Source organism: Hemitrygon akajei, chromosome 28 (assembly GCF_048418815.1).
Source record: "Hemitrygon akajei chromosome 28, sHemAka1.3, whole genome shotgun sequence".
In the NCBI taxonomy this organism is placed as follows: domain Eukaryota; kingdom Metazoa; phylum Chordata; class Chondrichthyes; order Myliobatiformes; family Dasyatidae; genus Hemitrygon; species Hemitrygon akajei.
The window spans coordinates 4,935,699-4,962,603 of NC_133151.1; the positions used below are offsets into that span (position 1 = coordinate 4,935,699).

The following is a 26,905-nucleotide window of genomic DNA, read 5'->3' on the forward strand; positions in this document are numbered from 1 at the left end:
TGACTTGCCGAATCTCTGCAGACTCCTGAGGAAGTAGAGGGTCTTTCTTCGCAATTATATTTCTATAAATGAGTCCAGGACAGATAGTGACACCCAGGAATTTAAAGTTACTGACCCTCCGATGATTACTGGCTCATGGACTACTGGTTTCCCTCTCCTGAAGTCTGGGTACAGAGAGGAAATTAAAAACCTGGTGTCATGGTGCAAAGACAATAACCTATCCCTCAACGTCAGCAAGACGAAGGAATTGGTTGTTGACTTCAGAAGGAGTAGCGGACCGTATGACCCCATCTATATCGGTGGTGCGCAGGTCGAACAGGTCAAAAGCTTTAAGTTCCTCGGGGGTGAATATCACAAATGACCCTGACTTGGTCTAACCAAGCAGAGTCCACTGCCAAGAAGGCCCACCAGCGCCTTTACTTCCTGAGAAAGCTGAAGAAATTTGGCCTGTCCCCTAAAACCTTCACTAATTTTTATAGATGCACCGTAGAAAGCATTCTTCTAGGGTGCATTACAACCTGGTATGGAAGTCGTCCCGTCCAAGACCGGAAGAAGCTGCAGAAGATCGTGAACATAGCCCAGCACATCACACAAACCAATCTTCCATCCTTGGACTCACTTTATACCGCATGCTGTCGGAGCAGTGCTGCCAGGATAATCAAGGACACGACCCACCCAGCCAACACACTTTTTGTCCCTCTTTCCTCTGGGGGAAGGTTCAGGAGCATGAAGATCCGTACGGCCAGATTTGGGAACAGCTTCTTTCCAACTGTGATAAGACTGCTGAACGGATCCTGACCCGGATCTGGGCCGTACCTTCCAAATATCCGGACCTGACTTGCACTGCCTTACTTTCCCTTTTCTATTTTCTAATTATGATTTATAATTCGTTTTTATTATATTTACTTCGATTTGTACTCCAGGGAGCGCAAAGCACAGAATCAAATATTGCTGTGATGATTGTACGCTCTAGTATTAATTGTTTGGTAACAATAAATTAAAGTAAAGTCTACTATCAGTTCCTTGGCCTGATTGACATTGAGTGAGAGGTTGTTGTTATTACACCACTCAGCCAAGTTTTCAAACTCCCTCCTGTGTGCTGATTCATCACCACCTTTGATACGGCCCACAACAATCAGCAAACAGTCAGCAAACTTGTACATGGCACTGGAGCTGTACTTAGCCAGACAGTCATAGGTGTAAAACGAGTAGAGCAGGGGGCTAAGTATCCATCCCTGCGATGTTCCTGTGGATGGAGATTGTGGAAGAGGTTTTGCCAGTCCAGACTGCGGTCGACAAGTGAGCAGATCCGGGATCCGATTGCACGAGGGGTTACTGATGCCCAGGTTTTGGAGTTTACCGGTTAGTTCAGAGGGGATGATAGTGTTACATGCTGATAAAGAGCATCCTGATTGAAGCATCTTTGCTGTCCAGATGTTCCAGGGATGTGTGAAGAGCCAGTGAGATAGCATCCACTGTAGACCTGTTGCTTTTCATGGGCTATCTGGAAGATGTCACCCGAGGGAGCGTTGTACGCTGGTGCCATCTTGATAACTCATAATATAAGTTGTCGGGCTGCATAATATAAGAACCTCAGCTGTCACAGTCACTAATAATACAGTATATGATACTGTGTTGTGCCTTGGGATTTCACTGAATACTAAACCACATTCGAAGTTCAAAGTAAATTTATTATCAAAGTATATATATATATCCCCATATTCACTTTCTTGTGGGCATTCACAGTTAATACAAACAAAAAAAACAAGCAAAACAATAATAAATAAATATCGAGAAGGCAAGAATCAGAATCAGGTTTAATATCACCGGCGTATGACGTGAAATTTATTAATTTTGCGGCAGCAGTACAATGCAATATATGATAAACACAGAGAAAACCTGAATTAAAATAAATATATATGTGTATATTAAATAGTTGTTAAAATAATTTGTGCAAATACAGAAATAAATAAAAAGGAGTCTGAGGTAGTGTTCATGGGTTCAATGTCCATTCAGAAATCGGACGGCAGAGGGGAAGAAGCTGTTCCTGAATCGTTGAGTGTGTGTCTTCAGGCTCCTGTACCTCCTCCCTGATGGCAGAGGGGAAGAAGCTGTTCCTGAATCGCTGAGTGTGTGTCTTCAGGCTCCTGTACCTCCTCCCTGATGGCAGAGGGGAAGAAGCTGTTCCTGAATCGCTGAGTGTGTGCCTTCAGGCTCCTGTACCTCCTCCCTGATGGTAGAGGGGAAGAAGCTGTTCCTGAATCGTCGAGTGTGTGCCTTCAGGCTCCTGTACCTCTTCCCTGATGGTAGCAATGAGAAGAGGGCATGCCATGGGTGGTGGGGGGTCTTTAATGATGCACACCACCTTCCTGAGGTGCCGCTCCTTGAAGATGTCTTTGATACGACGGAGGCTAATGCCCATGACGGAGCTGAACTAATTTTACAACTTTCTGATTTCAAGGAAGAGTTCTTGAAAGTGAGTCCATAGGCTGTGGGAACAGTTTAGCGTTGGGGTGAGTGAAGTCATCCCCTCTGGTGCAAGAGCCAGATGGCAGAGGGGTAATAACTGTTCCTGAACCTGGTGGTGAGGATCCTGTACCTTCTTCCTGATGGCAACAGTGAGAAGAGAGCACGGGCTGGACGGTGGGGGTCCCTGATGATGAATGTTGCTTTGCTGCGACAGCACTCCATGTAGGTGTGCTCAATGGTGGAGAGAGCTTTGAACTCTGGTAATGAAACTGGAGCACCGTCTTTCCAGGTATAGAAAAAGAGAAATCAGTATGATCAAACTGTGGACATCTAGTCTAATATTGTTAAATGGGTCAACTTATAACCAACAAAATTTGCATCGCAGACACAAAAGAGGGACTTGCAATTGCTGGAAATCTAGATCAACATACACAAAATGTTGGAAGAACTCAGCAGGTTAGGCAGCTTCTGAGGAGGAAAATGGACTGTTCCTTCTCCTCTACAGATGCTGCCTGCCCTGCCGAGCTCTTCAGCATATTGCATCCGATCAACCAACCACGTTGCTGTGGATCTGAAGCGCCATTAAAGCCAGAGAGGATAAGAATGTCATATTTCTTCCCTCAAAGGATATTTGCACATCAGATGTTTTAGTTTGCTAATCTGGTAGTCTTTAGTACCATTACTGATATTTTATAATCTAACTCCAACGTTGTATAAGAAATTGGCAAGGCCTAATTTGGAATATTGTGTGCAATTTTGGACACCTACCTACAGGAAAGATGTAAAGAAGGTTGAAGGAGTCTCTATAAAAAACTTACAAGGAGGTTGCCAGGTCTGGAGGAGCTGAGTTATAAGGACTTTATTCCTTGGAACGTAGATGACTGAGAGGAGATTTGAGGTATGCAAAATAACAAGTATAGACAGGGTAAATGCAAGCAAGTTTTTTTCCACAGAGATTGGGTGGGACCACAACCAGAGGTCATGGGTTAAGGGTGAAAGGTGAAAAGTTTAAGGAGAACACGAGGGGAAACTTCTTCACTCGGAGGGTGGTGAGAGTGTGGAACGAGCTGCTAGCGTAAGTGGTGGATGCAAGCTCGGTTTCAATATTTAAGAGAAGTTTGGACAGGTGCATGGATGACAGGGGTGTGGAGGGTGCTGGTCACGGTGCTGGCCAATGGGAGCGGGCAATTTAATGGTTTGGCACAGACCAGCTGGACCGAAGGGCCTTTTTCTGTGCTGTACTTGTCTATGACTCTAAATTTAATTTTCCTAGGTGCTACAGTGTGACTCAACCAGTATAAATTGTTAGCCTAGGGCTAGGCATTTGGTTTTCAGTCGTGTAACCTAGAGACTGTAGTTGTCTATTCGGTATATTGTATTGCATACAAAAATACACATAAGCACTATTAACATCTTTAACCAGCTGTCTCACTTTACAACACATACACAGTATACACATAGTATATTTTCACATGGCTCATTGATAATATGTTCAAATTTCAAAGTAAATATATTATCAGCCCCACTCCCAGCCTTCTCCCCATAACCTTTGATGCCGTGTCCAATCAAGAACCTATCATGCTCAGCCTTAAATACACCCATCGACCTGGCCTCCACAGCTGCCTGTGGTAATAAATTCCACAAATTCACCACCCACTGGCTAAAGAAATTTCTCCGCATCTCTGTCTTAAATGGACGCCCCTCTATCCTGAGGTTGTGCCCTCTTGTCCTAGATTCTCCCACCATGGGAAACATCCTTTCCACATCTACTCTGTCTAGGCCTTTCAACATTCAAAAGGTTTCAATGGGATCCCTCCTCGTCCTTCTACATTCCAGCGAGTACAGACCCAGAGCTATCAAAATGTCCTCATATGATAACCCTTTCATTCCCGGAATCATCCTTGTGAACCTCCTCTGAACCCTCTCCAATACCAGCACATCTTTTCTTAGATGAGGAGCCCAACACTGTTCACAATACTCAAGGTGAGGCCTCACCAGAGCCTGATAAAGCCTCAGCGTCACATCCCTACTCTTGTATTCTAGACCTCTTTAAATGAATGCTAACATTGCATTTGCCTTCCTCACCACCGACTCGACCTGCAAGTTAACCTGAGGTGTTCTGTACAAGGACTCCCAAGTCCCTCTGCATCTCAGATTTTTGGATTTTCTCCCCATTTAGGAAATAGTCTGCACATTTATTTCTACTACCAAAGTGCACGACCATGCATTTTCCAATGTTGTATTTCATTTGCCACTTTCTTGCCCATTCTCCTAATCTGTCTACGTCCTCCTGCAGCCTACCTGTTTCCTCAACACTACCTGCCCCTCCACCAATCTTTGTATCATCTGCAGACTTGGCAACAAAGCCATCTATTCCATCATCTAAATTATTGATATACAGTATAAAAAGAAGTGGTCCCAACACCAACCCCGACTAGAAGCTAGCCAGCAAAGGATCCTTTTATTCCCACTCGCTGCCTCTTACTATTCAGCCAATGCTTTGCCATACCGGTAACTTCCCTGTAATACCATTGGCTCTTGGTAAGCAGCCTCATGTGTGGCACCTTGACAAAGGCTTTCTGAAAGTCCAAATATACAACATCCACTGCATCCCCCTCATCTATCCTACATGTAATCTCCTCAAAGAATTCCAACGGGTTCATCAGGCAAGATCTTCCCCGAAGGAAACCGTGCTGACTTTGTCCTATCTTGCCCTGTGTCACCAAGTACTCCATCACCTCATCCTTAACAATTGACTCCAACATCTTCCCAAACACTGTCAGGCTAACTGGCCAATAATTTCCTTTCCACTGCCTTCCTCCTTTCTTAAAGAGTGAAGTGACATTTGCATTTTCTAATGCCTCCACAATCTCTACCGCTAGCTCTTTCAGAACCCTAGGGTGCAGTTCATCTGGTCCGGGTGACTTATGTACTGAAAGGTCTTTCAGCTTTTTGAGCACCTTCTCCTTTGTAATAGTAACGTCCTAATAAGCTGGTAAGGAAGGCGGGCTCTGTCGTGGGCAAAGTACTGGAGAGTTTAACATCGGTAGCTGAGCGAAGGGCGCTGAGTAGGCTACGGTCAATTATGGATAACTCTGAACATCCTCTACATAGCACCATCCAGAGACAGAGAAGCAGTTTCAGCGACAGGTTACTATCGATGCAATGCTCCTCAGACAGGATGAAGAGGTCAATACTCCCCAATGCCATTAGGCTTTACAATTCAACCGCCAGGACTTAAGAACTTTTTAAAAGCTATTATTAATGCTTTTTGAGTTAGTGATTTAGATGCATATCATATTTTTTACTGAGTTAAGTATTGTATGTAATTAGTTTTGCTACAACAAGTGTATGGGACATTGGAAAAAAAGTTGAATTTCCCCATGGGGATGAATAAAGTATCTATCTATCTATCTATCTATCTATCTTACTTCTCTTCCCTCGCACCCTTCAACATCTGGCACAGTGCTCGAGTCTTCCACAGTGAAGACTGATGCAAAATACTCATTTAGTTCATCTGCCATCTCCTTGTCCCCTGTTATTATTCCTCCGATCTCATTTTCTAGCCGCCCTATATCCACTCTCGTCTTTTATTTTTTACATATTTGAAAAAAGCTTTTACTATCCACTTTGACATTGTTTGCTAACTTGCTTACATATCTCGTCTTTTCCCTCCTAATGTTTCTTTGGTTGCTCTAAGTATGGTTTTAAAAGTTTCCCGATCCTCTGTCTTCCCACTAATTTTTACTTTGTTGTATGCCGTCACTTTCGCTTTTATATTAGCTTTCATTCCTTGTCAGCCACGGTTACACTATTTTGCCATTTGAGTATTTCTTTCTTTTTGGAATACATCTGTCCTGCACCTTCCTCATTTTTCATAGAAACTCATTGCCATTGCTGCTCTGCTGTCATCCCTGCCAGCATCTCCTTCCAATTTACTTTGGCCAACTCCTCTCTCGTACCACTGTAATTTCCCTTACTCCACCGAAATACTGCTACATCAGACTATACTTTCTCCCTTTCAAATTTCAAGTTGAACTCAATCATATTGTGATCACTGTCTCCAAAGGTTTCTTTTACCTTAAGCTCCCTAATTGCCTCTACTTCATTACATAACATCCAATCCAGTATCGCTGATTTCCTAGCAGGCTCAATGACAAACTGCTCTGAAAAGCCATCTCCTTGGCATTCAACAAACTCATTGTCTTGGAATCCATTTCCAACCTGATTTTCCCAATCGATCTGCATGTTGGAAACTCCCATGACTATCAAAAAGACATGCCTTTTCTATTTTGTGCTGTAATCTGTGGTCCACGTCCCAGCTACGGTTGGGAGGCCCATCTACGGCTGCCGTCAGAGTCCTTTAACCTTTGAAAGTGAGTCCATAGGTTGGGGAAACATTTAGTTGGTGGGGTGAGTGAAGTTATTCCCTTTTGGTTCAAGAGCCTGATGCTTGAGGGGTAATAACTCTTCCTGAATCTGGCAGTGAGGCTCCTGTAACTTCTTCCTGATGGCAGCAGTGAGAAGAGAGCACGACCTGGGTGGTGGAGGTCCCTGATGATGGATGCTGCTTTCCTGCAACAATGTAGCTGTGCTCGGAGGTGGGGAGGGCTTTACCCGTGATGGACCCATGATTATACTGCATACAGAAATACATATAAGCACTTTTATCATAGTTAATCAGCCATTTCACTTTACAGCACATGTATCCACTCTTGATATATGTCCACATAGCATGTTTTCAACATTTCATTAGGTATTTGCAACTTATACCTGTACTTGATACTTATCGATGCAACTACAAAGAAGGCAAAATAGTGGCTATATTTCACTCAGAGCTTGAGGAGATATGTCACCAAAGACACTTGCAAGTTTCTACAGATGTACTGTGGAGAGCATTCTGACTGTCTGCATCACCGACTGGTACGGTCAGGGGTGGGTGTTACTGCACAGGATCGAAGTAAGCTGCAGAGAGTTGTAAACCCAGTCAGCTCCATCACGGGCACCAGCCTCGTAGTATCCAGGACATCTTCAAGGAGCAATGCCTCAGAAAGGTGGCATCCATCATTAAGGACCCCCATCACCCAGGACATGCCCTGGTCTCATCAGGGAGGAGGTACAGGAGCCTGAAGACACACACTCAATGATTCAGGAACAGCTTCTTCCCCTCTGCCATCAGGGAGGAGGTACAGGAGCCTGAAGACACACACTCAGCGATTCAGGAACAGTTTCTTCCCCTCCGCCATCAGGTAGGAGGTACAGGAGCCTGAAGGCACACACTCAATGATTCAGGAACAGCTTCTTCCCCTCTGCCATCAGGGAGGAGGTACAGGAGCCTGAAGACACACACTCAGCGATTCAGGAACAGCTTCTTCCCCTCTGCCATCAGGGAGGAGGTGCAGGAGCCTGAAGGCACACACTCAATGATTCAGGAACAGCTTCTTCCCCTCTGCCATCAGGGAGGAGGTACAGGAGCTTGAAGACACACACTCAACGATTCAGGAACAGCTTCTTCCCCTCTGCCATCAGGGAGGAGGTACAGGAGCCTGAAGGCACACACTCAACGATTCAGGGACAGCTTCTTCCCCTCCGCCATCTGATTTCTGAATGGGCATCGAACCCACGAACACTACCTCACTACATTTTTATTTCTAATTTTACAGTACTTATTTCATTTAACTATTATATATACTGTAATTTACAGTTTATTGTTATTATATATTGCATTGTACTGCTGCCTCAAAGACAACAAATTTCACAACATATGCTGGTGGCATTAAACCTGACCTGACTCTGATGGAACTGAACAAAAGAGAAAGAAGGGTCCTGGGCAACTTCAAGACTTTCGCCTTGCGATTACATTTACATGTGAACCTAAGGCAGGCACCCAGTTCTCAGCTCAGAGACACGAGTACGCTCAACACCAGAGATTCTGCAGACGCTGGAAATCCAGAGCAACACACACACACAAAGTGCTGGAGGAACTCCGCATCTCTGGAGAAGAATCGACGTTTCAGGCCGAGACCCTTCGTCAGGACTGGACAGAAAAGGGGGGGCGGGCGAGAAGCCAGAATAAGGTGGTTTAAAACCAGACTTCTCTTTGCCTTTGTGGTGAACTACATATACCTGTCTGGACACGCCCCTCTGCTGACTGCTCCTGTGGCTCCTCCACAGACCCCTGTATAAAGGCGATTGGAGGCACTGCTCCCTCCCTCAGTCTCCAGGATGTTGTGTGGTGGTTTCTTGCTACTAATCGTGGCCTCTTGCAGCTAATAAAAGCCTATCGTTCGCCTCCCGTCTCCGAGAGTTATTGATGGTGCATCAGCCATGCACTTCACAGAATTCAAAACTCCCTCACCCCTTCATCATTAAGCACGTTAAGAATACTTGTGAATGTGTAAAATATCTGCTTTGAAATAAATTCATGAGTGTTTCCTATCGAGTTCCCATTAGTGTTAACCAGACAGATTTCAAAGCAGTGCTTGACAGTTTTCAAAGCTGCACTTACACAAATTTAAAATGACAGTTTCACACTTGTCAGCTCTGCCCTCGCATAAACAGCTGCCACCTGCCTAATTTTTATTAAGCAAATAACATTTCTAAAAAAAAAATATTTACAGATATAGTGCAGCCAAGGATATGCAAAGCACATTTTGCAAGCCATGTCCGCACGAGGGTCGCGAATTCATAATGCATTTCACAGAAGCATGGGGCATCCATCTGAACAGAATAAACACCGGCATTCAAGAATCCCCAAATACTGCCCCCTTGCTAAAAGAAAATACTCTTTTTTAAAAAAAAAGTGTACAACAGCAGCATCGCACGCCGCAAATCACCCCATGTTCCTCCATCCCCCTTTTAAACAATGCATCGAAATTATGTGTCAGGTTAAGATTGTCAATTCCAGTGCTTGAAGAGGTTTCTTCCCACCCCCCCCAGCTCTGCCGGACGGAAGATCGCCTAAATGGGAAGTAAACAGTGTACTTTCCCTTTGGAATTCAATTCAGAATGTTCAGAAGGAAAAGGTGGCACTGCCTGGTTGACTCAATATTCCACCCGCAAATTGAAGAACAATAAAATTATCTAACTCTCTCAAGCTGCAGCGAGGTAAATGATTGAACGCTCCTTGTTTCCTCTGTCGGTCTCGAGTTTATACATATATCTATCTATCTAGCCAGCCGCTGGCTTTTGTTTAAACGGGTACACATGACTGAGTTATTCCGTGTGGAAGAGCCCACAAGGTTAGATTCGCATCCCCTCAAGATAGCGGTGAATGCAAACTCCCAAAAGCCCATCCTCGGCTGTCTGTCAGCGCGGAAGCCCAACCCTTCGGTGATCTCATCAGGATTTTCAGCGAAGCGCGTCTGCAGGAGCCCTCGCTTCTCTAGTTCAGTTCTTGCGGTGGCTACTAGCCGGCTCGTACGACGCGTTTCTGGGAACACCGAGACCCTTTGCCCCCCGCTTGATGCGCGATCGCCCGGTGGCTTGTGTACCTTGCTGGTGCGTTCTGACTTCAGGAGCACTTTTTTTTCACTTCTGCCCACCCACCCCCCCCCTCTCGCTGAGTGGAATACCTCCTGTGCTTCATGGGGGCTTTTCATCTGGACCGCTGCGCCTGAAGATGAGCAAACCCCTGGACAGGTAAGCGGGCGCTAAATTGCTCTACTCGTTTGGAAGAATTTCTCTCTCTCTCTCCCTCTCTCCACCTCCCCCCGCCCCCCCCCCCCACCCCACGATTTTGCGGATCTCCGCTCACTACTAGATGCACAGCGAGCTAAGCTTGAATAGAGGGCCTCTGTCTTGTGCACACAAAGTTTTCCTGCACTTGTGAACAGAATCAGTCAGCACCAGTCGATCTTAATGCGAATAATTGGGCGAGTTAACTGTGACGGCGGGAAAGATGTTAAATCGCTCTCGCGACGGGAAACCCTCCTGTGCATCTACACATCAAAACATTTCCCAATATTGATCGTCTTACTGAAATATGATTGCCAGATTAAAGAATTGTGGAGATTCGCGGATAATTTCTTTATTTTATGGTGGTTTAGATAATTATTGATATTATTTTCAATGTTGGCATATATATTCTGTATTAATTTGTCGAAGATTACATGTTCCCTTATTCCAAAAGCACCACACCACACTATTACGGACATGTTTCTGGGAAGTGCATCTTGTGGTGACTAACCGGTCATTTACGTAAAGTTATATTCCACTTGTGGTTTTATTGTTAAAATTGAAGATTCCGGTCGTATTTAATACTATTCTTGTAGTTTTCTGTTTGCTATATTTTTTTTTTAAAAAAAAGAGATGGTCGGGTAACTATATCGCACTCCCTTTGGCGAGTGGGAGTGTGGATACAGTATTTTGGCCCGCAACTGTGGTGTAATTTTACACGGACAGAAAGTGTGCACGGAAGAGCGATGGAAATCGAGGGAACTGAAAGTAAGTATGAAGCCTGTCAGTTTGCATAAGGCAGTGCTGGACGAGGCAAAATGCGTTGCTAACAGTGAAGACACGGAGCAAATTCCTAATGCTCACTCTCGGATATTAATCGCGCATTTCCAGCCCTGCCGCCGGTACCTGTATCCCTCAGGCTCCTCATGAACTGAGAATATATTGAGGGGGTGGGGGGGTGACTGCAAACTTGGGAAAGAAAAGTAGGAAGGAGCAGGAATAGTTAGTTAACTAGCAACATGTGAATTCCAAGGAAAGGCATTAAGATTGTGAAATGTCTGAAAATTAAAACTCTTCTTTGGCAATCTGCTTATGACAATGAAGAAGCCTGTTTGTTTTCCAGTTGCCTGATCAGCCCGCATGCATATAACAGGTCTTGTCTCCCTGCTCTTATCCTTTCTCTCTCTTATTCAAGCACCATAAAGCAATGTCATTTGGCAGTTAATTGCCAGGAGCTTTATTTATTTCTACCTTTTTCTTCACTCTCACCTCCTTCTCCAAAGCTTTGGATGTTTCCCGGCCCTCTCCTGATTGCTGACGGATTCAGGGGTTTTTTTTTGTTATTGTGTGTTGCAAAGATTGCCTTGATGGTAATTTTACTCCGAGTGCATTTGGTGAAAGAGCGTTATGGCCTAAACTGTTTTTTTTTAAACCAGGTGAGTGATTTTTTTTTCCACATCAGTGGTTTCTGTGGCAGGTTTCAGAGCCAAGGGCTGGAAAAACTGCTCTGTGTGATTTAGCAATGTTACTGTAAAATCCTCACTTTTCTGTCCGTTTTTGTATTTTTTTTGGACCAAATTTAGATCATTTCTACTGCTGAACTGAGTATTCCCGCAGGGAGATTAGCTGTGGTTTCCTTAACTGCTCTATGCATTGAATGTTAATGAAGTTAGATAAGATGGTTTGGTCACAAATAACAGATGCTTTGATGATATTTGTAAAGGCCGAGCGAAAGGAATAAAGTAGGAAATGCAGAGAGATATAAAAGGGTGAAAAGCAAATAACACTGGGAGATCAGTCCTACCACTGGGCGACCGGTTTCAAACCTGCTTACACATACAAGAAATTCAGCTCTGATGTATTTGTGGGTAAAAAGGCAGCTTAGTTGTCAGTTTTCTCTGAGAGAGAGAAAAAATTCCACGAAGCAACAAAGGCTGCAGCTGCCAAGTTTGAAAGCTGTATATATGGGAAAAGGGGCGAAACGAAGCTCCAGTGGAGCTCTGATTTTTTTCCGGGCATACGTGCAAAGAGATGCTACAGTGGAAAGAGGCAGCGCACATACCCAGTAAAGCCTTTAAGTAATTTCGATGGAAAGCAAGGAGGATTAAATCAAATGGTGCTTTAAAAAAAAATCAACTAGATTCTAGTTCCAACTTCATCCCCACCGACCCAGTAAAAATCTGTTAGCAAGCAGGAACTGTGTTTTTTTTCTAAGTTAACAAAACCGTATGTTACAATCGTGCTTTTGGTTACAAAATGAGGTGAAAGCTTGTGTGTGTGTGGCTGGATGAAAACACTCCCTTTATTGGGCTTGGGATACCTGCCATATATCACAAGTAAAATCAAGATTTTCTTGTGTAGTTCAGTAGAATGCTCTTCTGCCAAATGGGGCAAAATTAATAGGATAGCTAACTTTCCCTGTTCGTCAGGCTTAACGAATCCCGAGATGTGGCAGCTACAGTATTTGATGCGATGTGAAAATTGCGTTGGGAACCGGGTGTAAGAGGACTGACTGTCCAGAAGGCCAAAGCAGAGTTGAGTCTGACAGCTTGGCTGAGAGACAATGGATGTCAGGAACAACGCTGGTCGCAGTGTACATTAACAGGGAGCGTGACAGTGAATGAGGCTGCTGGTCTTCATTGTACCTGCGTGCAGCTTTAGTCCCGGTCTCCTGTTTCTCTCGTGCCAGTGCTGGTTTTCCTGCCTTCTACTCGCACCGTTTCCTGCCCTGCTGATCGGTGGCTCCTGCATCTATAAACTGAAATTCGGAACGAATCTGAATCAGAATCAGGTTTCATATCACCGACGTATCTCGGGAGATTTGTTGTCTTTGCAGCAGCAGTACAATGCAATGCATAACAGTAATGAAAAAAAACTGTGAATTACAGTAAGTATACATATATTTTATATATTAGTTAAATAAGTAGTGCAAAAATAGAAATGAAAAAGCAGTGAAGTAGTGTTCGTGGGTTCGATGTCCATCCAGAAATCGGATGGCAGAGGGGAAGAAGCTGTTCCTGAATCGTTGAGTGTGTGTCTTCAGGCTCCTGTACCCCCTCCCTGATGGCAGAGGGGAAGAAGCTGTTCCTGAATCGTTGAGTGTGTGTCTTCAGGCTCCTGTACCTCCTCCCTGATGGCAGAGGGGAAGAAGCTGTTCCTGAATCGTTGAGTGTGTGCCTTCAGGCTCCTGTACCCCCTCCCTGATGGCAGAGGGGAAGAAGCTGTTCCTGAATCGTTGAGTGTGTGCCTTCAGGCTCCTGTACCTCCTCCCTGATGGCAGAGGGGAAGAAGCTGTTCCTGAATCGCTGAGTGTGTGTCTTCAGGCTCCTGTACCTCCTCCCTGATGGCAGAGGGGAAGAAGCTGTTCCTGAATCGCTGAGTGTGTGTCTTCAGGCTCCTGTACCTCCTCCCTGATGGTAGCAATGAGAAGAGGGCATGTCCTGAGTGATGGGGGTCCTTAATGATGGACGCGCCTTTCTGAGGCATCGCTCCTTGAAGATGTCCTGGATACGACGGAGGCCGGTTCCCGTGATGGAGCTGACTGAGTTTACAACTCTCTGCAGCTTATTGACATCCTGTGCAGTAGCCCCCCCACCCACCCCCTCATAACAGACGGCGATGCAGCCGAACTTCGTTAACAGTTCAGCCCGAAGCTGAAAATCTACTGGCCACTGTTAATCCCCATGGCATCGTCTATGAAAATGAAACAGTCGCAGGACTGCACATTCTTATTGTGCCTCTAAATATGGCCACAATAAATCTTATAATTTAAAGACAGGCGGTGGCAATCGTTCTGTAAAAGCTACAGAACGCTTTATCAAAGAAATATGCCTGTTGCACTCAGCTCTAAACTAAATTTTAGTCCAGATTAAATACTTCAGGGATTAATTGCAGTGTCACAGCAACTGCAGCTAAACTGTTCAAGGGTTCATCTAAATCAGCCGTGTTCTGCAGTACCGCACGCCACTCTGCAAGGCAAGGAAGATGGTTCATCTCCGAGCTCCCCACAAACCCCGTCTGGCACAGGAGCCAACAGAGCAGCATCTGAAAGCCAGTTTGTTTTCCCCGCACCGGGACCGAACGGAAAAGACAAGGGGGATAATTAACTTGGCACATACTTCAAATGTGAATGACACAGATGTACAGGAGTATCAACAGAGGGCTGAGGATATGCCACAAGAGTGGGAACAACGGTTTAAAAATAAACTTCTTTGACGAGAGATTAGAACGCACAAGCAAACTTGCAAGCGTTCAGTTGTGCTCCTAATGCTGGGAAAGCCTTCTGGAATTTATTCATCCCAGAAAATGAAGACGGCCAGTAATATAAAAGAGGATGCTAAGAGGTTTTTTCAGGTATATAAAGGGTGCGAGACTACTGGCCGTTGCTGTAGTGGTGTCAGCACCGGACTTCAGGGCGATTGGTCGTGGGTTCAAATCCAGTCGGCTCCTTACGCGTCTTCCATCCGTGCTGGGTTGAGTGTCGAGCCGGCAACTTGGCCTCATAAAGGAAAACAGACCAAATGCTAAAGAAAAGGCAAGGCTGCTGCCCGATACGCCATACGGCGCGGAGAGGAACAGCGACAATAACGAGCACAAGAGAGACGAGCGTGGATATTGGACTGCTGGAAAATGGCGCTGGAGATGTCGTAATGGGGGGTCAAAGAAATGGCGGATGAACTTAAAGAGTATTTTGCGACGGTATCTATGGAAGACACCAGCCAAATTCCAGAAATGTGCAAATGTCAGGGGGCAGAAGAGGGAGTTTTGCTCTTACTAATAAGGTGCTTGGGAAGCTGAAAAGTCTGAAGGTAGTAGACCAGATGGACTACACCCAGGATTCTAACAGAGTAATGATCTTTCAAAGATCACTAGATTCTGGAATGGTTCCAGGGGACTGAAAAATTTCAAATGTCACTCCACTCTTTAAGAAGGGAAGAAAGGAAATTAATGGCCAGTTCGCCTGACTTCAGTGGTTGGGAAAATGTTGGAGTTTGTTATTGAGGATGAGGTTTCGGGGTACAAGTGTCTTCCCCCCCCCCTTTTTACAAAGGTAGAGCGTTCCTATGAAACCTTTCTTAAGCCTCAATGGCGTAAAGCGAAGAACCATTAATTTATATGGGGAAAATCTTCATAAAAGCGAAAATCCTCTCTGTAATGTGAAAACAGGTTACTAATTTAAGTCTTTTGTAAAAGCGAAGTGGCGTAAAGTGAACGTTCGTAAAGCGGGGGACACCTGTACTTGGACACATATGGCAAAATAGGCCAAAGCCAGTGTGGTTTCCTTAAGGGGAAATCTTGCCTGTCAAATCTGACGGGATTCTTTGAGGAAATGAGGCAGGATAGACAAAGGAGAGTGAGTGGATGTTGTTTATTTGGTTTTTCAAAGGGGGGGAGGGTTAGTACACATGCTCCTGTCTACATCAGAGTGGTGTTGAGGCTGAGACAGAGATTCAGGTTTCTAGAAGTGAATATCACCAACACTCTGTCCTGGTCCAAGCACGCTGACACCACGGCCAAAATATCTCAGCAGTGCCTCTACTTCCTCAGGAGGCAGAAGTATTTTGTCATTTCCCCTATTTAGATGCGACACGGCTTGGTAAGGCAACTGCCCCGCCCGTGACAGCAAGAAACTTTAGAGAATTCTGGACACAGGATATAAACCAGCCTCCCCTTCCATTGACGGAATAACTTGTCACTAACTCAGTAAAGTGGCCAGTATAATCAAGGACCCCCACCCATCCCAGAATTTTCTCTCCTGCCCTTTCCTCGTCAGCCAGAAGATACAAAAGCGTGGAAGTGCCTACCGTCGAGCTCAAGAACAACTTCTACCCCATTGCCCCTTATTGAAGAACGAATGTGCTGACATTGGACAGAGTTCAAAGGGTGTTCGTGAAAGTGATTCTGGCATTGAAAGGCTTGTCATCTGAGGAGCGTTTGATGGCTTTGGGCCTCTACTCACTGGAATTCAGAAGAATGAGGGGTGGCCTCATTGAAACCTATCAAAGGCCTCAATAGAGAGAATGTGCAGAGGGCGTTTCTATGGTGGGGGGGGTCGAAGACTAGAGGACACAGCCTCAGAATTGAGGGACATCCATTTAGAACAGAGATGAGGAAAATTTTCTTCAGCCAGAGAGTGTTGAATCTGTGGGACTTGATGCCACAGACGTCTGTGGAGGCCAAGTCATTGGGTACATTTAAGGCAGAGTTTGATAGGTTCACGGTTAATCAGGGCATCAGAGGTTACAGGGAGAAGGCGAGAGAGGGATAATAAATCAACCACGATTGAACGGCTGAGCAGACTCAACGAGCCGAATAGCCTAATTCTGCTCCCACGTCTTATTATTTCCAGGCACAATGAAATATTAATTATATTTCACACACGACTTATTAAAACAAAAGTACTGCATTATTTTTCAGATTCATGTTCATTTAGTTATCACGTGTACATCGAACCATACGGTGAAATGCATCGTTGGCATAAACGACCAGCGCACCCAAGGATGTGCTGGGGGCAGCCCGCAGCCGTCGCCAACATAGTTTGCCCACCATGTTTGGCAGAAGACCACCAGAATCAGAATCATGTTTATTCTCACCGGCACGTGACGTGAAATTTGTTAGCTTAGCAGCAGCAGTTCAATGCAATACATAATCTAGCAGAGAGAAAAAAAATAATTAAAAAAAAATAATAATAAAAAATGAACAAGTAAATCACTTACATCAACAGTAACAGAACTACAGTAACAAAACAATTACAGCCCCTTTCTCACTCTTATTCTCACTCTCACAAACACACAGGACAATCACGTCACTTTTCCAAATATACTGGAACCGAACTAAAGATAACCAGCTGAAACACACGTGAAGGGAGCAGTAGAGACTTGCTTCAAAGTTCAAAGTTATCAAAGAGTGTATAAATGATACAACCGTGAGATTCGTCTGCTTGCAGGCAGTCACAAAGCGAGAAACCCGAAAGAACCCAATTTCAAGACAAGACCGACACCCAACACGCAGAGAGTGAGAAAACCAAATCGTGCAAACAGTAAAAGCAACAGCATTCAGAACCAAATTGAGTTCATAGACCTGGAGCCTGGAGCAGCCAGAGAAGGTCCATAGCCTTAGTCTTAGTGTCTGTGAGGTGTGTGATGAACTAAGCCCAAATCGGCGGGAGCAGGGCACAGCCTCAGCACCAAGGACAGCGGAGTAAGCATTGCGGAGCAGAACTGGCAGCGACCTTTGCCTCTGGTTTTTGACACCCTGCCTTTTCAGTCCACCTGGCCCGGTATTTAAATTGTCCAAACACCCGGTTGCCCCCTTCACTCGGACCCAAGCCCTGCCGCAGCAGTATGCTCTCGGCCTGGGCCCAGCATTCGGGCCCATACTCGACCTCCGCAAGTCGGCCAGGCGCTGCTTCGATGGATGCAGCCTCACTCCCGGTTTAGGTTCCAAAGCACCACCGCTGCGCTCACCCCAGCTCTGTCTCCCGTCTCGAACGTGCCTCGCAGCCTCGCCTTCACTCGCCCCCTCCATTGTGCGCAGTGATGGTTTCCCACAGAAAATCCCGGTTTGCATCCGGAGTATTCTCTCAGTTCTGAGATGAGTATTTCCTGATCTGTATACACCGACAGCCTTGTTCAACAAAGGCCAACAGCAGCCACCAGTTGATTCTCTATGGATATGAAGACCTGTCCTTTAACCACATGCAAATCAGTGCATGGAATTAAATCTCCAATTTGGTCACTGTCCTGAGCTGTCATCAAAAAACAAATCACAGGCTATTTGGCTGCCTAACAAGCAGGAATGTAAATGAACTTTTTTCCTTTAAAATGTATTCATAATATAACTGTGGACACTCGCTATTATAGAATTTATTGAATTTTCTGCTTATGGAAATGAACACTGTTGAAAACAGAATGCTTTCCATAATTCAGTGCATCCAAATTAACGTTTAACTCTCTCAGGTGGTGAAACAAAAATATCTCCTCCCTTTCAATGCTCTCCAGTGGACGGCCAGTTCTTAGATATCAAGACCAATGAGCCTTATTTGTGTGAATGATGCTAACATAGCAATCCGCAGCACATTACAGGCCCCTCGGCCCACAATGTTGTGCCAACCATGTAGCCTACACTAGTAACTGCCTAGAATTTCCCTACCGCACAGCCCTCTCATTTTCTAAGCTCCATGTACCTACCTAAGAGGCTCTTAAAAGACTCTATTGTATCCGCCTCCACCACCGTCGCTAGCAATGCATTCCACACACCCACCACTCACTGTGTGAGAAACTTACCCCTGACATCCCCTTGGTACCTATTTCCAAGCACCTTAAAACTATGCCCCCTTGTGTTAACCATTTCAGCCCTGGGGAAAAGCCTCTGACTCTCCACACGATCAATGCCTCTCATCGTTTTATACACCTCTATCAGGTCACCTCTCATCCTCCGTCGCTCCAAGGAGAAAAGGCCAAGTTCACTCAACCTATTCTCATAAGGCATGCTCCCCAATCCAGGCAACATCCTTGTAAATCTCCGCTGTACTCTCTCTATAGTATCCACATCCTTCATCGATAAGTGTTCATCAGTAAATTCAAATTTTGGTTATGGATCTTCATTTCCTGCTTTTGCCTGTGATCACTGTTCATGTGCTTGGCCTGACCATGCCTTTGAGCGTACAAGTCTGATGTCAAGAGAGGCCAGTTACATTGAAAATGAAAACCCAATTCCATTCATACCATTCCCATAGTAGCAGAAGTCACTGGTTAACAGGCAGGAGCATGAATTCTGGCTGTTGTTCCCCAAACAATGGCCCAACTGAAATGAGTAAATTCAGCACTCAGTGAATTGAACCTAGGCCCACTTTGACCGAAGAGTCTTTGTCATACTAAATAGGCATGCAGTTTGCAACAGACCTACTGGAGCAAAAATTCTTCATGAACATTTGGAAACTCCCATTATAATTCTAACCAGTAAAATTTATTCAGTAATGATAATCTAAAGTTCAAAGTAAAACTTAATATCAGAGCGCATACAATCCTGAGATTCTTTTTTTGCTGCGGGCATACTCAGCAAATGTGTCGGCGCGTGGCCTAGTGGATAAGGCATCGGTCTAGTGATGTGAAGGTCACTGGTTCGAGCCTCAGCTGAGGCAGCGTGTTTGTGTCCTTGAGCAAGGCACTTAACCACACGTTGCTCTGATAGATAGATAGATACTTTATTCATCCCCATGGGGAAATTCAACTTTTTTCCAATGTCCCATACACTTGTTGTAGCAAAACTGATTACATACAATACTTAACTCAGTAAAAAAAATATGATATGCATCTAAATCACTATCTCAAAAAGCATTAATAATAGCTTTTAAAAAGTTCTTAAGTCCTGGCGGTAGAATTGTAAAGCCTAATGGCATTGGGGAGTATTGACCTCTTCATCCTGTCTGAGGAGCATTGCATCGATAGTAACCTGTCACTGAAACTGCTTCTCTGTCTCTGGATGGTGCTATGTAGAGGATGTTCAGAGTTATCCATAATTGACCGTAGCCTACTCAGCGCCCTTCGCTCAGCTACCGATGTTAAACTCTCCAGTACTTTGCCCACGACAGAGCCCGCCTTCCTTACCAGCTTATTAAGACGTGAGGCGTCCCTCTTCTTAATGCTTCCTCCCCAACACGCCACCACAAAGAAGAGGGCGCTCTCCACAACTGACCTATAGAACATCTTCAGCATCTCACTACAGACATTGAATGACGCCAACCTTCTTAGGAAGTACAGTCGACTCTGTGCCTTCCTGCACAAGGCATCTGTGTTGGCAGTCCAGTCTAGCTTCTCGTCTAACTGTACTCCCAGATACTTGTAGGTCTTAACCTGCTCCACACATTCTCCATTAATGATCACTGGCTCCATATGAGGCCTAGATCTCCTAAAGTCCACCACCATCTCCTTGGTCTTGGTGATATTGAGACGCAGGTAGTTTGAGTTGCACCATATCACAAAGTCCTGTATCAGTTTCCTATACTCCTCCTCCTGTCCATTCCTGACACACCCCACTATGGCCGTGTCATCAGCGAACTTCTGCACATGGCAGGACTCCGAGTTATATTGGAAGTCTGATGTGTACAGGGTGAACAGGACCGGAGAGAGTACGGTTCCCTGCGGCGCCCCTGTGCTGCTTACCACCGTGTCAGACCTACAGTCTCCCAACCGCACATACTGAGGTCTATCTGTCAAGTAGTCCACTATCCAATCCACCATGTGAGAGTCTACTCCCATCTCCGTTAGTTTGTGCCTTAAGATCTTGGGCTGGATGGTGTTAAAGGCACTAGAGAAGTCAAGGAATGTAATCCTCACAGCACAACTGACCCCATCTAGGTGAGAGAGTGATTTGTGCAGCAAATATGTGATAGCATCCTCCACTCCCACCTTCTCCTTATACGCAAACTGAAGAGGATCCTGGGCGTGCCTGGTTTGTGGCCTCAGATTCTGTATTATCAGCCGCTCCATGGTCTTCATCATGTGCGACGACACCGGTGCCAAGCTGCTTGGGTCGTAGTGCCCTTCCCTTGGGCAACATCGGTGGCGTGAAGAGGGGAAGGCCTGCAGCTTGGGCAACTGCCGGTCTTCCATTTTTTAAAAAAAACCCTGCCCAGGATTGCGCCCTGGAAACTTTCCAAGGTCTATCGAGACTAACGGAGGCCTACACTCAAAGCAAATCTATAGAATTGTAACTAAACAGTTAAAACAGAAAGATCGAGAACATAGATAACATAAAAAATCGTTGAAATGCAAAAATAAATCAATAGCAATAAATAACAAGATAAAGAGTTCTTAAAGTGAGATCATCAGTTGTGAGAGCACCAGAAATAGAATGAGTGTAGTTATCCTGATGGTTGAGGGGTAGTAACTGTTATTGAATCCGGTGGTGCGAGTCCTGAGCCTCTTGTACCTTCTACCTGATGGCAGCAGCGAGAAGAGAGCCTGGACTGGGTGGTGAGGATTTTTTGATGATGGAAGCTGCTTTTCTATGACAACGTTTCATGCAGATGTGCTCGATGGCCGGGACGGCTTTGCAGGTGATGTACTGGGCTAAATCCACTACCTTTTGGAGGATTTTCTGCTCAAAGGCATTGGTGTTCCCATTATATTATTCATGGCAAATACTATTTTTTTAAAAATGTACAACCACCCGAACATTTTGGTGCTTACAAGGCTCCACAGGAAGCTGAAAGAAATCTCACTGACTAAAAAATCCGAGGTATTTTAATTGAGGCTTTATAAGGCATTGGTCAGTCCGCTGTTGGTGAGCAGTTTTGGGCCCATTACCTAAGGAAGGATGTGCTGACTTTAGGGAGGTTTTTGAGAATGATCGTGGGAATGAAAGGGTTAACATAGGAGGTGCGTTTGGCTCTGGGCTTGTACTCGCTAGAAGTCAAATCACAAACAAGAGAGAATCTGTAGATGCTGGAAATCCAAGCAATACACACAAAATGCTGTCGGAATCCCGAAGGACTGCCAAAGGGTCTCAGCCCAAAACGTCAACTGTACTTTTTTTCCATAGGTGCCCCTCCAACATTTTGTGTGTGTTGCCTGTACTCACTAGAGTTTAGCAGAATGAGGGGAGGAGGATCCCGGTGAAACCTATCGAATACTGTGAGGCTTCGATAGAGTGGATGTGGAGAGGATGCTTCCTATAGTGGGAGAGTCTAGGACCAGAGGACGCAGATAGAGTGGATGTGGAGAGGATGTTTCCTATAGTGGGGGAGTCTAGGACCAGAGGACACAGATAGAGTGGATGTGGAGAGGATGTTTCCAATAGTGGGAGAGTCTAGGACCAGAGGGCACAGATAGAGTGGATGTTTCCTATAGTGGGGGAGTCTAGGACCAGAGGACACAGATAGAGTGGATGTGGAAAGGATATTTCCTATAGTGGGGGAGTCTAGGACCAGAGGACACAGATAGAGTGGATGTGGAGAGGATGTTTCCTATAGTGGGGGAGTCTAGGACCAGAGGACACAGATAGAGTGGATGTGGAGAGGATGTTTCCTATAGTGGGGGAGTCTAGGACCAGAGGACACAGATAGAGTGGATGTGGAGAGCATGTTTCCTATAGTGGGGGAGTCTAGGACCAGAAGACACAGATAGAGTGGATGTGGAGAGGATGTTTCCTATAGTGGGGGAGTCTAGGACCAGAGGACACAGATAGAGTGGATGTGGAGAGGATGTTTCCTATAGTGGGGGAGTCTAGGACCAGAGGACACAGATAGAGTGGATGTGGAGAGGATGTTTCCAATAGTGGGAGAGTCTAGGACCAGGGTGCACAGCATCCGAGTACAAGGACGTGACTGTAGAACGTTGGTGAGGATGAATTTCTTCAGCCAGAGGGTGGTGAATCTGTGGAATTCATTGCTATAGACAGTTGTGGAGGCCAAGTCATTGGGCATATTAAGGTAGAGATTGATAGGTTCTTGATTAGTTAAAGGTTATGGGGAGGCAGGCTGGAGAATGGAGTGGAGGGGGATAATAAATCAGCCCTGACAGAAAGGTGGAGCACACTCGATGGGCCGGTGTATGTTCTGATGTCTTAAGTTCTTATTTTTCTCGGATGAGTTAACAGCTATTGGCTGTACTAATACTAGTTTTCATTTTATAAGAATGAAGCATCTTTCAGTGTAGATTTCCCAACTCTAAATTTTAACTTGTAGGGAATCTGATTATAAAATCTACAAGTAAAATATGCATTTGCAATTCAATCTTGGGAGTCTAATCAGGACCAGGCATTTTGAAATCGATGACAGGAAGATATTTGTTAAGTCAGAGGGATTCGAGGCCAACAGATCTCCTGAGATATACATTCTATTTACTCAGCTCAAGAAGGGCACTGAGGAAGAAATTTGGAACGCACAGACTTCTGTGTGAAAGAATCATGGCTTCGTGAAGAAGAGGTTCCATGCAACTTAGAACATGTTGCTTTGTGGACACATGGATCGCTTAAGTCACATAGATCCTGCACATCAAGAGGCCCTCTTTGGTCCAAGAAGTTGTACATACTTAACTGGGAAGCAATTACTCCAGCTGCAGTGCTGCCGACAAAAAAGCCTTGCAGAGGGTGGTTAGGGGAGCAGAGAAGGTTATTGGGGTCTCCCTACCTTCTGTCCAAGACCTCTTTCAGAGTCGATGCCTCCAGAAGACACGGTACATCATTAAAGACCCCTCACACCCTCTCCATGAACTGTTTGTTCTTCTGCCATCAGGTAAACGTTACAGGAGCATCAAAACTAAAACCACAAGGCTACTAAACAGCTTCCTCCCACAGGCAGTCAGACTGCTAAATAGCTGCTCTACGTGACTCTGGACACTTTTAACTTGCACTGGACACTTATAACTTGTTTTTAACTGACATGTGGCTGTTGTGTTTTACTATTTATGGTTATGTTGATTATTTAGTGTTGCGTTTGTTATGTTATGATTGCACTGCTCCTGGGAAACGCTGTCTCATTCTGCCCTGCAGAGCTGATGTACGGTTAGAATGACAATAAAGTTTTTGAATCTTGAATGCAGACACTCCGAGACTACTTGGAAGGGGGAACCTGTGGGTTAGGATTCCAATGATGATACTTGCTGTGATATATATCACATATATATCGTATATATAAGCACAGTACTCCAAGTGGGGTCTGACCAGGGTCCTATATAGCTGCAACATTACCTCTCGGCTCCTAAATTCAATTCCACGATTGATGAAGGCCATACACCATATGTCTTCTTAACTACAGAGTCAACCTGCGCAGCTGCTTTGAGCATCCTGTGGACTCGGACCCCAAGATCCCTCTGATCCTCCACACTGCCTAGAGTCTTACCATTAATATGATATTCTGCCATCATATTTGACCTACTAAGAAGAACCACTTTTCTGGGTTGAACTCCATCTGCCACTTCTCAGCCCAGCTTTGCATCCTATCAATGTCCCGCTGTAACCTCTGACAGCCCTCCACACTATCCACAACACCCCCAACCTTTGTGTCATCAGCAAACTTACTAACCCATCCCTCCACTTCCTCATCCAGGTCATTTATAGAAATCACGAAGAGTAAGGGTCCCAGAACAGATCCCTGAGGCACACCACTGGTGACTGACCCCCATGCAGAATATGACCCATCTACAACCACTCTTCGGCTTCTGTGGGCAAGCCACTTTTGGATCCACAAAGCAATGTCCCCTTGGATCCCATGCCTCCTTACTTTCTCAATGAACCTTGCATGGGGTACCTTATCAAATGCCTTGCTGAAATCTATATACATCACATCTACTGCTCTTCCTTCATCAATGTGTTTAGTCACATCCTCAAAAAATACAATCAGGCTCATAAGGCATGACCTGCCCTTGACAAAGCCATGCTGACTATTCCTAATCATATTGTACCTCTCCAAATGTTCATAAATCCTGCCACTCAGGATCTTCTCCATCAACTTACCAACCACTGAAGTAAGACTGGTGTATAATTTCCTGGGCTATCTCTACTCCCTTTCTTGAATAAAGGAACAACATCCTTAACTCTCCAATCCTCTGGAACCTCTTCCATCCCCATTGACGATGCAAAGATCATCGCCAGAGGCTCAGCAATCTCCACCCTCGCCTCCCACAGTAGCCTGGGGTACATCTCATCTGGTCCCAGTGACTTATCCAACTTGATGCTTTCCAAAAGCTCCAGCACATCCTCTTTCTTAATATCTACATGCTCAAGCTTTTCAGTCCGCTGCAAGTCATCACTACAATCGCCAAGATCCTTTTCCATAGTGAATACTGAAGCAAAGTATTCATTAAGTACCTCTGCTATTTCCTCTGGTTCCATACACACTTTTCCACTGTCACACTTGATAGGTCCTATTCTTTCACGTCTTATCCTCTTGCTCTTCACATACTTGTAGAATGCCTTGGGGTTTTCCTTAATCCTGCCCGCCAAGGCCTTCTCATGGCCCCTTCTGGCTCTCCTAATTTCCTTCTTAAACTGCTTCCTATTAGCCTTATAATCTTCTAGATCTCTAAGCTCTCTGAACCTTTTGTAAGCTTTTCTTCTTGACTAGATTGACTGCAGCCTTTGTACACCACGGTTCCTGTACCCTACCATAACTTCCCTGTCTCATTGGAACGTACCTGTGCAGAACTCTGCACAAATATCCCTGAACATTTGCCACATTTCTTACATATCTTTCCCTGAGAACATCTGTACCCAAATTAAGCTTCCAAGTTCCTGCCTGATAGCCTCATAATTCCCCTTACTTCAATTAAACACTTTTCTAACTTGTCTGTTCCTATCTCTCTCCAATGCTATTGTAAAGGAGATAGAATTGTGATCACTATTTCCAAAATGCTCTCCCACTGAGAGATCTGACACCTGATCAGGTTCATTTCCCAATACCAAATCAAGTACAGCCTCTCCTCTCATAGGCTTATCTACATATTGTGTCAGGAAACCTTCCTGAACACACCTAACAAACTTCAGCCCATCTAAACCACTCACTCTAGGGACATGCCAATCAATATTTGGGAAATTAAAATTCCCACCATGACAACTCTGTTATTATTACACCTTTCCAGGATCTGTTTCCCTATCTACTCCTCAATATCCCTGTTTCTATTGGGCGGTCTATATAAAACACCCAGTAGAGTTATTGACCCCTTCCTATTCCTAATCTCCACCCACAGAGACTCTGTAGACAATCCCTCCATGGCGTCCACCTTTTCTGCAGCCGTAACACTATCTCTGATCAACAGTGCCACACCCCCACCTCTTTTGCCTCCCTCCCTCCCTGTCCTTTCTGAAACATCTAAATCCCGGCACTTGAAGTAACCATTCCTGTCCCTGAGCCATCCAAATCTCTGTAATGGCCACCACATCATATCTCCAAGTACTGATCCACGCTCTAAGCTCATCCGCTTTGTTCACAACACTCCTTGCATTAAAATAGACACATCTCAAACCATCGGTCTGAGCGCGTCCCTTCTCTATCACCTGCCTATCCTCCCTCACACACTGTCTCCAAGCTTTTTCTATTTGTGAGCCAACAGCCTCTTCAGCCTCAACAGATATTGTGAGCCAATATCTCTTCAGTTCAGTTCCCACCCCCCAGCAATTCTAGTTAAAACTCTCCCCGCCAGGATATTGGTCCCCCTGGGATTCAAGTGCAATCCGTCCTTTTTGTACAGGTCACACCTGCCCCAAAAGAGGTCCCAATGATCCAGAAATCTGAATCCCTGCCCCCTGCTCCAATCCCTCAACAACGCATTTATCCTCCATCTCATTCTATTCCTATACTCACTGTTACATGGAACAGGCAGTAATTCTGAGGTTACTATCTTTGAGGTCCTGCTTCTCAACTTCCTTCCTAACTCCCTGTAGTCTGTTTTCAGGACCTCTTCCCTTTTCCTACCTATGTCGTTGGTCCCAAGATGTACCACGACCTCTGGCTGTTCTCTCTCCCACTGCAGGATATCGTGGACACGACCTGAAACATCCCAGACCCTGGCACCTGGGAGGCAAACTACCATCCAAGTTTCTTTCCTGCGTCCACAGAATCACCTGTCTGACCCCCTAACTTTAGAGTCCCCTATCACTACTGCCTTCTTCCTTTCCTTCCCTTCTGAGCCAAAGGGCCGGACTCCGTGCCAAAGCACAGCCACTGTTGCTTCCCCCAGGTAGGCTGTTCCCCACCCCCCAACAGTACTCAAACAGGAGTACTTACTGTTCAGGGGAACAGCCACAGGGGTACTCTCTA

The 26,905-nt window shown here is 45.2% G+C and overlaps 1 protein-coding gene across 1 annotated transcript in view; it reads left to right on the forward strand.

The window, feature by feature from the left end:
• Positions 1–9,812: 9,812 nt before the first annotated feature.
• Positions 9,813–26,905, forward strand: part of LOC140717628 (leucine-rich repeat transmembrane protein FLRT1-like) — a 237,121-nt gene continuing 220,028 nt past the window's right edge. The window contains exon 1 of the mRNA XM_073031217.1: positions 9,813–10,110. The gene's annotated coding sequence lies outside the window, so the exon portion shown is untranslated. The remainder of the gene's footprint in view (positions 10,111–26,905) is intronic.